Source organism: Myotis brandtii, unplaced genomic scaffold (genome assembly GCF_000412655.1).
Source record: "Myotis brandtii unplaced genomic scaffold, ASM41265v1 scaffold643, whole genome shotgun sequence".
Taxonomy (NCBI): domain Eukaryota; kingdom Metazoa; phylum Chordata; class Mammalia; order Chiroptera; family Vespertilionidae; genus Myotis; species Myotis brandtii.
The window spans coordinates 881344-893759 of record NW_005370478.1 but is presented as its reverse complement, the minus strand read 5'-3'; positions in this window follow the sequence as shown (position 1 = coordinate 893759).

The following is a 12416-nucleotide window of genomic DNA, read 5'->3' as shown; positions in this document are numbered from 1 at the left end:
GCTGACCTCTAGGTTTCCAGATTATTGTTAAATCTCCAGGACTCAAAGCCAGCTTTCTAAACTTCTGTCAGTTCCTGGAAGATATCGCAATATTCCTACTGCTCAGGGGTACAGAGGGAGCTGGGCCCTGGACCAAACTCTTCATACGCCAGAAAGCTGACCTCTAGGTTTCCAGTTTATTGTTAAATCTCCAGGACTTGGAAGATGCTTGGGATATAGTAGATGCAAATGAAATATCTGTGGGAAGAAGGAAGATGGAAGGAAGGAAACAAGAGAGGGAGGGAGGGACCTCTGAGCTGGCTGAGAGAGCAGTGTGAGCCTAAGTGAGCATCTAGGTACCCCATGTGAGAGACTGAGCCCAACTTCCCAGAACAGAAGCCGCCTCCCACCAATCCCAAGACCCTTGGACACAAATGTCACTTATCTGAGCAGAAAACCTCTTGGGTCAGAGAACTTGACAGTCAATGGAGCATCGTTTGTGGTATATAGCAGGGGCCTATACCTGTTGCTCTAGGTCGTTCTAGCTCTATCTCTTCCCATATCTGTGGGAAGAAGATGGAAGGAAGGAAACAAGAGAGGGAGGGAGGGACCTCTGAGCTGGCTGAGAGAGCAGTGTGAGCCTAAGTGAGCATCTAGGTACCCGATGTGAGAGACTGAGCCCAACTTCCCAGAACAGAAGCCGCCTCCCACCAATCCCAAGACCCTTGGACACAAATGTCACTTATCTGAGCAGAAAACCTCTTGGGTCAGAGAACTTGACAGTCAATGGAGCATCCTTTGTGGTACATAGCAGGGGCCCTATACCTGTTGCTCTTGGTCGTTCTAGCTCTATCTCTTCCCGGGGCTTTCAGTGCATCTCCCACAAGGCATCCCAGCACCATGGAAAGACCTTGTCTCAGGGACACTGTGGGTCTCATTTACTGAGGTGCCGTGTTTCTCTCTGGGATCCAGAAGACGGGGTGACTGGAATGAATCTGACTAGGAGTGTAAGACCTGAGGACCAGTGGTGAACCATTAATGATTTTACAGTGGAAAAGGAATTAGTCAAACAGTTAATGAAATAAAACTGAATGAGCCTGGCCGGTGTTGCTCAGTGGTTGAGTGTCAACCTATGAACCAGGAGGTCACAGTTCAATTCCCGGTCAGGACACATGCCCAAGTTGTGAGCTCGATCCCCAGTAAGGGGTGTGCAGGAGGCAGCCAATCAATGCTCAGGAGGCCATGCCCAGGGTGGCAAGCTCAGGAATCAGACACAAATTTCAACCAGGTCACACTCAACTATTCACAGGAGAGCCACTCCCCTCCCTTAATGTTTCCACGCCCAGCCCCACTCCTTGGCTTCCTGGTTGGTAGGAAAGGGGCAGACTGTCCCCCAGCCAAGAGGCTGAGAAAAGAGAGGGGTCCACCCAGGAGAGAACAGATAGCAAGGCAAGAATGGCTGCCTGGCAGACAGCCCCATCATTTCTTCCTCTCCTGGATCTGAATCATTCTAAAAGCTTTGCCCTGGTGGGAACACAAGCCTGTCAAGGTTTGAACTGAACCCAGTCTGGTTCTGGTTATACACACACATACATATACATATAATAACAAGTTATATAACATATTATATGAATATTATATAAAATATAATAAAATAAAAATATTGTGCATTATTTATTAATTTTAAATAGTATCTGGCACACAGTAAGCGCCATGTAAGGGTTTGGAGTCAACACTAGATGCACTGCATAGAAAGCAGACCATGGTTGCATGCTTTGCAGAGGAAGGCACAGCTAAGTCTTATTACTTGAGATTGGCAGCATTGCATGAGGCCTCAAAGAGGAGGAGGTTTGTAGTGATGAATGTGGCAGCTTTCTGCTTTTACATCCCATCACTGGAACCCAACAAAACCTCCAAGGTATACAGCCAGTTCTATACTCCTGCCTTTGATTATGCCGTCACCTACTGTTCAATGTGTGTAAAGCAAGTTGGATGCTCACTCTAGTACAGGGAAGTGCTCAAACCCTGCCCAGAGAGCTTACAGCCCACTAAAAAGACGCGGACATAACTATGCACGGCACCAGGTGGGAACTATCAGTGGGATCACCGCGTAAAGTATATAATTGTCTAACACCTGAAACTAATACAAAATAGTGACTATAAACTGTAATTGAAAAATAATGTTCTTTAAAAGAGATGTGGAGAGGGCTGTGACATGGCTGTGGAATGAGAAGGAGCAGTAGAGAGAAGCAGAGTTGGAGAGCAAGTGGGTCAGAGAAACCCTGGCGGCTCTGGGAGGGCCTAGTGCTAAAGTCTTCGCATTGCTGATGCAGGTAAAACATTAACATTAAATTTTGTTCAATTTACACTACCACATCAAGAAATAACTCTGAAATCACAAACTAATACAAAATAGTGACTATAAACTGTAATTGAAAAATAATGTTCTTTAAAAGAGATGTGGAGAGGGCTGTGACATGGCTGTGGAATGAGAAGGAGCAGTAGAGAGAAGCAGAGTTGGAGAGCAAGTGGGTCAGAGAAACCCTGGCGGCTCTGGGGGGGCCTGGTGCTAAAGTCTTCGCATTGCTGACGCAGGTAAAACATTTTAACATTAAATTTTGTTCCGTTTACACTACCACATCAAAGAATAACTCTGAAATCACATTTCAAGAGCATGATGCCTGACTTCTGCCCCACGGCACCCAGCCCACTCCCCAACCAGTCTCCATCACTGCCTCCTCCCAACCTGTTAGAACATTGGGTTGATATTCTATAAGCTACCACACCATTCGGCAGTCTTGTGGGAGGAGTGGGGCTGAACTAGTCTTTGATGGGCAGGTGAGGCTAGTCTTTGATGGGTAAATTAGTCAAGGAGCAGGTGAGAGGAGAGGGCAGCAAAGGGGTCACGTAGATATGCAGACATCCAGGCCTGCTCCTGAGACCTACAGTGGGATGGGACATGGGAAAGAGAAGGCAGGTAAGCAGACAGAGAGGTACACCTGGTGGATGTTTCCCAGGAGAGCTGGGTGGAGGGAGACCAGGTATTTTGTAAAATGTGGTAGAACAGCAAGATTTTGTACACCAAACTGAAATGGAGCTCCTTTCGTTTAAATGGATCTATGCCACACCATTCGGCAGTCTTGTGGGAGGAGTGGGGCTGAACTAGTCTTTGATGGGCAGGTGAGGCTAGTCTTTGATGGGTAAATTAGTCAAGGAGCAGGTGAGAGAGGGCAGCAAAGGGGTCACGTGGATATGCAGCCATCCAGGCCTGCTCCTGAGACCTACAGTGGGATGGGACATGGGAAAGAGCAAAGGCAGGTAAGCAGACAGAGAGGTACACCTGGTGGATGTTTCCCAGGAGAGCTGGGTGGAGGGAGACCAGGTATTTTATAAAATGTGGTAGAACAGCGAGATTTTGTACACCAAACTGAAATGGAGCTCCTTTAGTTTAAATGGATCTATTACCGTTTCCTGAGCAACCTACCTACTTGGGTTGGGGATGAAAAGGGCAACAAAATGATTGTTTAGACAACTATATTTGTTTCTTCTGGCTTAAGAAACTACCATTTTAGGAAATTGTTCAGTCAATGTAAATTTCACCTTCCTGTTAGTAATTTTTATCCCTTCCTCCTGTCCTGTCCATGATGGTATCTGGGTTCAGGAGTATAAAAAGGCCCCTTCTACTTAAGGGAAGCCTGGGATTCTTCTGTTGGGTTTTTGGGGTTTTGCTGCCCTCTGCTGTAGGAGGACTGAATTGACGGGATTCCTGTGCCAAGGCCACCTGAGGAAATCTGCAGTCAGTGAACTTGTGTGTTCTGTCCCCAAACCCTGAGTAGGCCCAGTGATCTTCCTGGCTCACTTTAGCTCTGACTGGAGCTGGGGTCCCCCCACCCGCCTGAGCCTTGGCTGTGGTTCCCAGACATGCTGGCCCCAGGAGCCCACCCTGCAGCTTTCAACTGTAGACGCAAACCAGCCTGGAGGCACACGCTCTATTCACCTGGGCTAGAGAGACCCACCCACCTCTCCCTCCTCCTCCCCTACAGTGAGCTTGTCAGCCAGCACCCTGAGCTCCCTCCTTCTTCAAGGGACAGAGGGGAACCTGGGAACCTCGGAATCCCTTCCACTTCCCGGGAGCCAGGGAAGCTGCACTCCACAGCACCAAGTGGGAGACAGGTCAGGAGACTGCTGTTTTCAGCTTTACTCCCTCTCCGGACTCCCACTGGGAGAGCCGAGGTACACATGTGACTGTTTGCTAGGCCGCTTCCTCTCCCTCCTCCCTCCGGACCGGCCCCAGACCCTTTCCTGTGCAGAAGAAACTTCCTCCTCCTCTTCTAGCCCTTTGCCCTTTCCCCTTTCTGAGTCCCAGAGGACCACAGGGTCACCAGACCTCCAGGGTCCTCAGCAAGCCCAATATAAGAAGCACACCCCAGATTTTTACCCCTTCCCCCAGCTTTGTTTCTACATAAAGGAGCCTGGAGAGGAAGCTGTGCCGCATTCAACACGGCCAGGGTTGAACCTGAAGAGCGGCGGCGGTGAAGAATTAAAGAAGACAGACAAGAGAATGAAGCTGGGGCTAGGTGGGACGCTGCTCTTAGATGGAGAGACAGTGCCACAGCCTGCAAGCCGAGTCTTTATTTTATAGCCAGATTCCACGAGGCAAAGTAAGGGCGTGGTCAAGATGTTTACAGTGTTCTCGCGGGTTTTGAATCTACTCAGTTACATGCACCTGAACTCCATCAAGCTTTGTTTTGGCAGCACTTGCTGCACCTCCCGCAGCCTGTATCACTCAGCCACCTGGGACCACAGGTTCGGACCATAAGGTCAAGCTCACAACTATAGCCTTTGGCTATAATTGTGCTGGGAGGGCTTTGCCCTCCAAGCTGGGACTTGCACGTGGCTTTGCCCTCTCATTAGTCTGAGGCTTGAACCTGTCCAAACACTGTAGCCGCTCTCCACAGGAAGCCACGTGGGAAATGTGCTTGAGAGAAGAGCAAGGTCAGGTGGCCTTTGGGTAGAAGGGAAGCGGGGAGTGGGGGAGGGTCCTGAAGAGAAGCCAGCAGGCCCACGGGAGGGACAGATAACAATGAGGAGAAGGAACGGCCTGTGAACACTCGGCAGAGTCTGGTACCATTTTAAACAATTCCCACCTTGTGCAATTCAGGTGGGGAGTGCAAGGCGAGCTCAGCCTCTCCGGGGGAAGCAGGCTGCAGGGACAAAGCGAGGTGGAGCCTCCCTCTCACCACCTCTTCAGGCGACAGAAAGATCAGGGGCCACAGTCTACTCTCCAGGCAGAAGAGCACGGGGCTGGGGGGCGGGCACGGTGTCTGGGAGCAGGAGAGTGGGGTCAGAGCCAGTGACGCCGGTGTGAGCCTGGCTCTTGCCTTTTACCAGTTGATGAGCCTGTCGCCCCGAGCTTCCCTCTCACCATCTAGAAAACAGGAAGGGTAGGTACAACCGCTCCGCCTCCCTCAGTCATTGTGCAGGTTAGAGAAATGAAGTGATGTACATGGAAACGTTGACCGCCCACACTAAGGCAGGATGATTTTCAAATAATCCCTAGTGTAGACCCAGCAAGTAAGTTGGTCCAGTTGGTCCGGGCGGTCCCCAAGATATGTTAGCCTTGATCCCCAAGTTTACTCCATCACTGCAAAGGGGTCAGTACACCGCTCCGTCTCCCTCAGTCATTGTGCGGGTTAGAGAAATGAAGTGATGTACATGGAAACGTTGACCGCCCACACTAAGGCAGGATGATTTTCAAATAATCCCTAGTGTAGACCCAGCAAGTAAGTTGGTCCAGTTGGTCTGGGAGGTTCCCAAGATATGTTAACCTTGATCCCCAAGTTTACTCCATCACTGCAGACAGAGAGGGGAGAGAGAGAGAGAGAGAATGCTGCCTGGGCTCAAAGCTGGCCCATGGCTTTAAAGAGGCACTTTCTTAAGGACTAAGGAAACTGGATCATGACCTTAACTGAGAGGAAAGTTATTATTTATACATTTCCAACAAAAAACAGGACCATATCGCCATCAGAAAGCAGATTCTTGGCCCAGGGGCCCAGATCCTCATGTTGCTCATGGAGCTCAGAGCCTAGGAAAGAATATAATTTGCAGAGGTTCAGGTCTGCAACCTCAGAAAAGTAACTCAGGATGTCCTGGATAGGATGGGTTGAAGAGGCAGGGGTCAGAACGTCAGGAATCACTCGGCAGGAGTTCCAGCTGTGGGAGGAGCCACTTTCTGGAGTCAAGTCAGGCCGGAGCCTATAAAACACACCTGCTGCTCATTCGCCCTGAACCTCCGGGACTGCCCTCCCACCTCTGGGTCTGACCAGGTGAGTGGACTTTTAGACCGAGAGAGCACAGAGGTAAGGGCGAGGGGCTGTTGGAGGTCATGGGGACAGGAAAGGCGGGGGGAGGAGGGGAAATCTTGCCTTGGGTCCAATAGGATCTACCTGGTAGTTATGGCTCCTAAATGGAAAGGGGAGTGATCAGCCTAAATTCTTGCCAATGTCTGGCCTCTGGCAACTGAGGCAGCTGGGGAGGGAGTGTTCTCGGCCAGTTCCCTCTGAAAGACACAATCGTGGATGCCGATAGAGGATGAGGATGCTCAGGAGGAAAATGCTGACAGCCCAAAAGACCACGAAATACCGTCCAGTGTCCTTTTCTCTACCTCGAATGTAATTTCCTGCCTGCTTCCTTCCCGCCTTTCTTTCTTTCCTCATGCATTCATTCATTCATATATCACTCACATACTCAACAGGTTTTTACTGAGCTCTTACCCAACACGCGGGGCTGTTCTGGACACCAGAGTAAACACATTTTCTCTACCTCGAATGTAATTTCCTGCCTGCTTCCTTCCCGCCTTTCTTTCTTTCCTCATTCATTCATTCATATATCACTCACATATTCAACAGGTGTTTACTGGGCTCTTACCCAACATGCGGGGCTGTTCTGGACACCAGAGTAAACACGTGTGCAAAAGCGGGGATGGTGAATGGGGTGGGCATCCCTGTTCCTGGAGTTTCCACGCTTCCATTTCAGTGAGGGGCCTACATTTATTGGATCTTCTATGTGACAACAACAGCACATCTTAGAGATACAAATATGAAGGAGATGGAGGCTTTGGCTGTGTGTGTGTTTGCACTTATGATTGATTAGTTTCAGGTACCAGCAGCCTCAGGGTAGTTTCCAAAGGAGGATCAATGGCCTAAGATTTCACAAGACCATAAAGCATCTGTGTTGGGTTTTAGGTGGACTGAACTCCCAGCTAGATGTCCTGCCAGCAAACCCAGGGGCTGTGCCAGCCTCCTCTTAAAGGGCCCACAACCAAGTGCCCCCCAAAGTGTCCCCCTAAGAGCCCTCCCAAGATGCCCTGCTTCCTGCTCTTCCTGCCGTGACAGCCCCAGGGCTGCTACGGCCTCAGCTGAACGTGGCCTCAGACCTCTAGCCGTTGCCCTCGATCTGGGGCTGCTTCCCACCTGGACCCTGAGCATTAACCGAGTAACCGAAGGGCCAAGGACCAGGCCTGGGCTCCGCGCCCCTCCGTCCCTCTCCACCCCTTGATGGGGGTCACCTGTAGAACTCGACCACGCGGGAGCTGAGACTTGGGGGCTGGGTTCAAACTTGCTTTCCTGTTGGGTAGACACGACTGCTCTGAATGAGCTGCTTTACTACAATAAATATTTTTCAATCCCTTAGGCCCATGTGTTTTTGATTCATGTTTCCACTCTCCTTGCCATGTCCTACTCTTTCTCTCTGAATAGATAGATGGCTGGGTGCTCAACGTGGCCTGAATAGGAGAAAATCAAAGTACCAAACAGAAAGGAATTACTTTTTAAACACACATGTATGCTTTGTTTTAATAAACCTAATATGTGGACACATTACTGAAACAAATAAATTAGAGATGTGCTGGTATATCAGAAAGAATATTACTGCAAAACATGTTTAAAATGTCTCTTTAAGTAATCATCTTTTAAGTGACTGTGACAGAAAGTGCCCTTTTCTGTAAAAAGACATGAATTTGGACATTATTTAATAAATACCCTTTCAATAAAATATATCAGTCTATAGTTTTTGCTCAGTGTTTGCTGATGAGTTAGCTGATATTTAAAGAGGATTTGTGCAAAGGAGTGGCCGGCTACCCTGAGTTCAGATGAGGGATGACGCCCCACTGGCTCCTTACACGGGGGGAGGCTAACTGAATTAAGCCCTTGCCATCCGCACATTAAAATAGAAACCCATTGTCAGGTATAGCAGCAACAGGAAACTAATACAAACGGATATATAAAAATACATATGGTATATTCATAAAATGAAATACTTATAAAGAAACAGACTCAATGACATAGTTGAAATCTCACAAATATAATGTTGAGTGAACATTATAATGTGGAGTGAACATATACTGCATGATTGACTGATTTCTATTTATCTGAAGTTCAAATACAGGCAAAACTAATCTATGGGGTTAGAGTTCAAAATAGTGGTTACCCTGTGTATTGAATGAAAGGGAGCAAGAGATAGCTTTTTGAGGGGCGTAACTGTTCTTTTCTAAAAAATATTTTTTTTATATCAGAGAGGAGGCGGACAAGATAGAAACATCAATGATGAAAGAGACTCATTGATTGGCGGCCTCCTGCACACCCCCCACTGGGGATCGAGCCCACAACCAGAGCATGTGCCCTAGCGAATTGAACCACCTGAGCCATACGTCGACACTCAACCACTGAGCCACGCCAGCCAGATAGAAACTGTTCATTTTGATCCAAGTGGTGATTACACAGGGGGGAAAAAATGTAAAAATGCATTTTCTATACTTAAGGTTTATGTAATTGCTCTTTAAAAGTTATATCTCAATATTTTTTAAAAAGACAATGGCGAAAGGATAGAGTACTCAATTGTTGTTGGGCCAGTTATTTATGGAGTAAAAAATATTTTTTAAACTTCTTTGGTTTTAAATTTGCTGTTCCTCCACCAGAGGGCACCCCTACACAACTATAAGTCTTGGTCAGTAACACCTAGATGGCCATTGACAGGCAGCCTGGCTTTCCAGCCCATCTCCAACCATTTCCCCTCATAGTCACTATTGTGGGAGGCACACGTGTAGCCAAACAGGCACAGCAACAGGTGATAAGTGCTGTGACCAAACGTTTTCTCCAACAACCAGATAAGACCTGGAAAGGAATCTGTGTACATGTGGTCTGTCTCTGCCTAAAAGTCAAAACCTTAACATCTGGGAATATTGGTGTGACTTCTGAGCCCTACACGTCTTACAAGGGGATTTCATTGAGTTGCTGGCATCAGTATTTAGTGTATCTGTGTACATGTGGTCTGTCTCTGCCTAAAAGTCAACACCTTAACATCTGGGAATATTTGTGTGACTTCTGAGCCCTACACGTCTTACAAGGGATTTCATTGAGTTGCTGGCATCAGTATTTAGTGCGAAAAGTTTTTAAGGACAATAACTCTTTGGAAAGGTCCCACCAAAAGAGGACATTCTTTTTCCACTTAAATGAACTCCGCACATCTCTGCAGATCAAGTGCCGTCTGTTTTCTGGTTACCACAGTCTGCTGCTATTCGGTCGTCCTTTCTTCCCACAGTTACTGAGCACTTTGCCATGCCCAGTTCCTGTGCTGTCATCTGGAATCCGAGGTAAATGATGCTCGTTCCCTTTCCTCCAGTGGGTGACACGCTGGGGGTGACGGACGCAATAACCACAGTCGGTAGGAGTATCGCAGGGGCCACAGAGGACAAGGTGGAGACAGGAAGGGGAAGGGGTGTTTTCTGGGATTGTGATTTTTGAAGTTGTGAGAGTTGAACAGGAGATGAAGGACCTCCTAGGTGTAGAGAATATTGTCCCCAATACATCCCAACACAAGTATAGACAAAAGACATTAGCGCGGTGCTACTGTAAAGGTACCAGACATGTAAAGTACTTTGGAAAGGCTGGAAAGGGAAGAATTAATTTGCTGGAGTCGCCTATAGAAAGGTTTCGGGCCATTTCCGGGGTGACCTGGAGAAGAATGAGGTTCACTTGGTGAAAGGTGGTTTGCACAAACAACCAGCAGGTGGCACCCACCCTTCCCCACAGCGTGCAGCCTGGCTGGATCCCTCCCAAAGTAGGACACCCAGGAAGGAGCCAAATAGAGGGGCCTGCCTGGGCCACCCTCACCACACGCACATCCCACAGCGTATACCCAAGCTCTTCTGTACCCATTACCCAGAAAATGAGAATGGAACCAGCCATGGTGAAGAAAGCACCATATTGGCTTCAGAAGAATGTAACTTCGGTGCTTTCTCTTTCAGAGAATAAAGAAATGTCTACTGAGCACTAAGAACAGTAGGGGTACAACTAGGGCTACAAGGAAGCAGTCTAGGTGTGGTGAGAAGCCCAGCAGTCAGCGCCTGAGATGCCTGGGGCTGCTCTGTGACCACTGAGCCACTAGGAGAGGCTGGCCTAGAGCGTGGCAGCTGCCCCAGGCAGGGACTGATCGCCCACAAAAGAAACACACAGCCCTGGCCCGTGTGGCTCAGTTGGTTGAGTGTCATCCCATGCACCAAAAGGTTGCCAGTTGATTCTCAGTCAGGGCACATGCCCAGGTTTCAGACTCGATCCCCAGTAGGGGGCATGCAGGAGGCAACCCATCCATGTTTGTCTCCTGCATGGATGTTTCTCTCCCTCTCTCTCTCTCTCTCTCTCTCTCTCTTTCTCTCTCTCTCTCTTCCTCCCTCCTTCTCCCTTCTTTCTCTCTAAAAATCAATGAAAACATTTAAAAAAAAAAAAGAAACACATACAGAAAGGAAATAGGGTGCAGAGCATTGACCTATGAACCAGGAGGTCGCAGTTCGATTGAGGTCAGGGCACATGCTTGGGTTTCCTGCTCAATCCCCAGTAGGGGGCGTGCAGGAGGCAGCCAATCAGTGCTTCTCTCTCATCATTGATGCTTCTATCTCTCTCTCCCTCTCCCTTCCTCTCTGAAATCAATCGAAAACAATTTTTTAAAGGAACAGTAAAGGAAGTCCTTAGGCAGGCAGAAAATGACATTAGAGGGAATTTGAAGCTGCACCTGAAGTGGCAATTATGTGGATGGATATTAAAACATTTTTTAAAATTATTTAAATCTCTTTTTAAATAGTACAGCGACCCAGAATGCTGAAAACCTAAAAACATATCACAATGGCTAGTCAGGGCACCAACAGCACAGGGCCCAGCCCTCCTGGGAAGTGCCCCTGAGCAGGTTCAAGGTGGCCACCCTCAGCTCCTGGCCAGCAGGGGGAGCCTGTGGACTTTGAGAAAGACACTGCCACGCCACTGGCCTGTCCCTCAGGGATGACAAGCTCCCTAGGCCAGGCAGGACAGGGCTCTCCAACAGCAAGACAGGTTGGATTCCCTCAAGGATAAGTTATAAAACCTGAGTGGGTGGACTATTAGGCCACCTGGCCCTTACCCAGGTTTTCCTACTAATTGGCTGTGAAACTTTGTTTGGGCACCTACCTCTCTGGGCCTCAGCTCCCTCACTGTGACATGGAGGGCGGAACTAGCTGATGTCTGAAGGCCCTCCATGTCCCACACTCTCTAATTCCTTGGTCCTACCCTGTTCTGAGCCAGCTGGGCCCCTCTGTGTCTGCTCTGGTGTAGCCTCCAGCGGCCAGGAGAGGCCGAGCCTTCCCCTCTGGGGACAGGTTAGAGCGAGGCGGCTTTGAGAAATCAGAACCTGAAAATCAAGCTCAAGTAGGCCCCGTGTCTGTCAGCCATTACCCCCACATCCCATATGCAACCACCGTGCAAAGCACTTTATATAATTCTTGCATTTCATTCTCCATTCCCACCCCCAGAGCAAGGGAGATAGAATAATTATCCCAATTCTACAGATGAAGAAAACCGAGACCCAAAGATGTTAAGAAATTTGCCTACAGTCAAACAGCTAATAAGAGGTGGGGCTGGCATTTGAGCCAAAGGCTGTGCCCTGACACAGGCCGCCATGCTCAGGGGCTTCCAGGTTCCTCGAGGCCACCAGGAGCTTTGTCCTGACCCCCCTGAGAAAGGCCTTGTCCTGACCCCCCCCAAGAAGGGCCTTGTCCTGACCTCCCTGAGAAGGGCCTCCATCTGTGTTTGCTCCTCAGAATCACACTGACCTAGAAGGGTGCTTCAGTCCTATGGTCCAGCTGTCATTTTGCATATGAAGAAGTTAACTCAAAAGGGTTTTTAATGTTTACAACCTCTTACGCCTGACCGCATCTGTTCTTATACAAGCCCACTCTAAGAAGAATATGGCTGAATGATAATTCCACATGTTACACTGGGCTAGAAACTCGGAGTTTACATATAACTGCCAACTATGATCTCAGTTCTTCATGATAAGTGTTCAAAATAAAGATGAATTTTTTAAAAATGCATGTTTTATAGACCTGGATATTTCAGCACCATTTCAGTAACTTG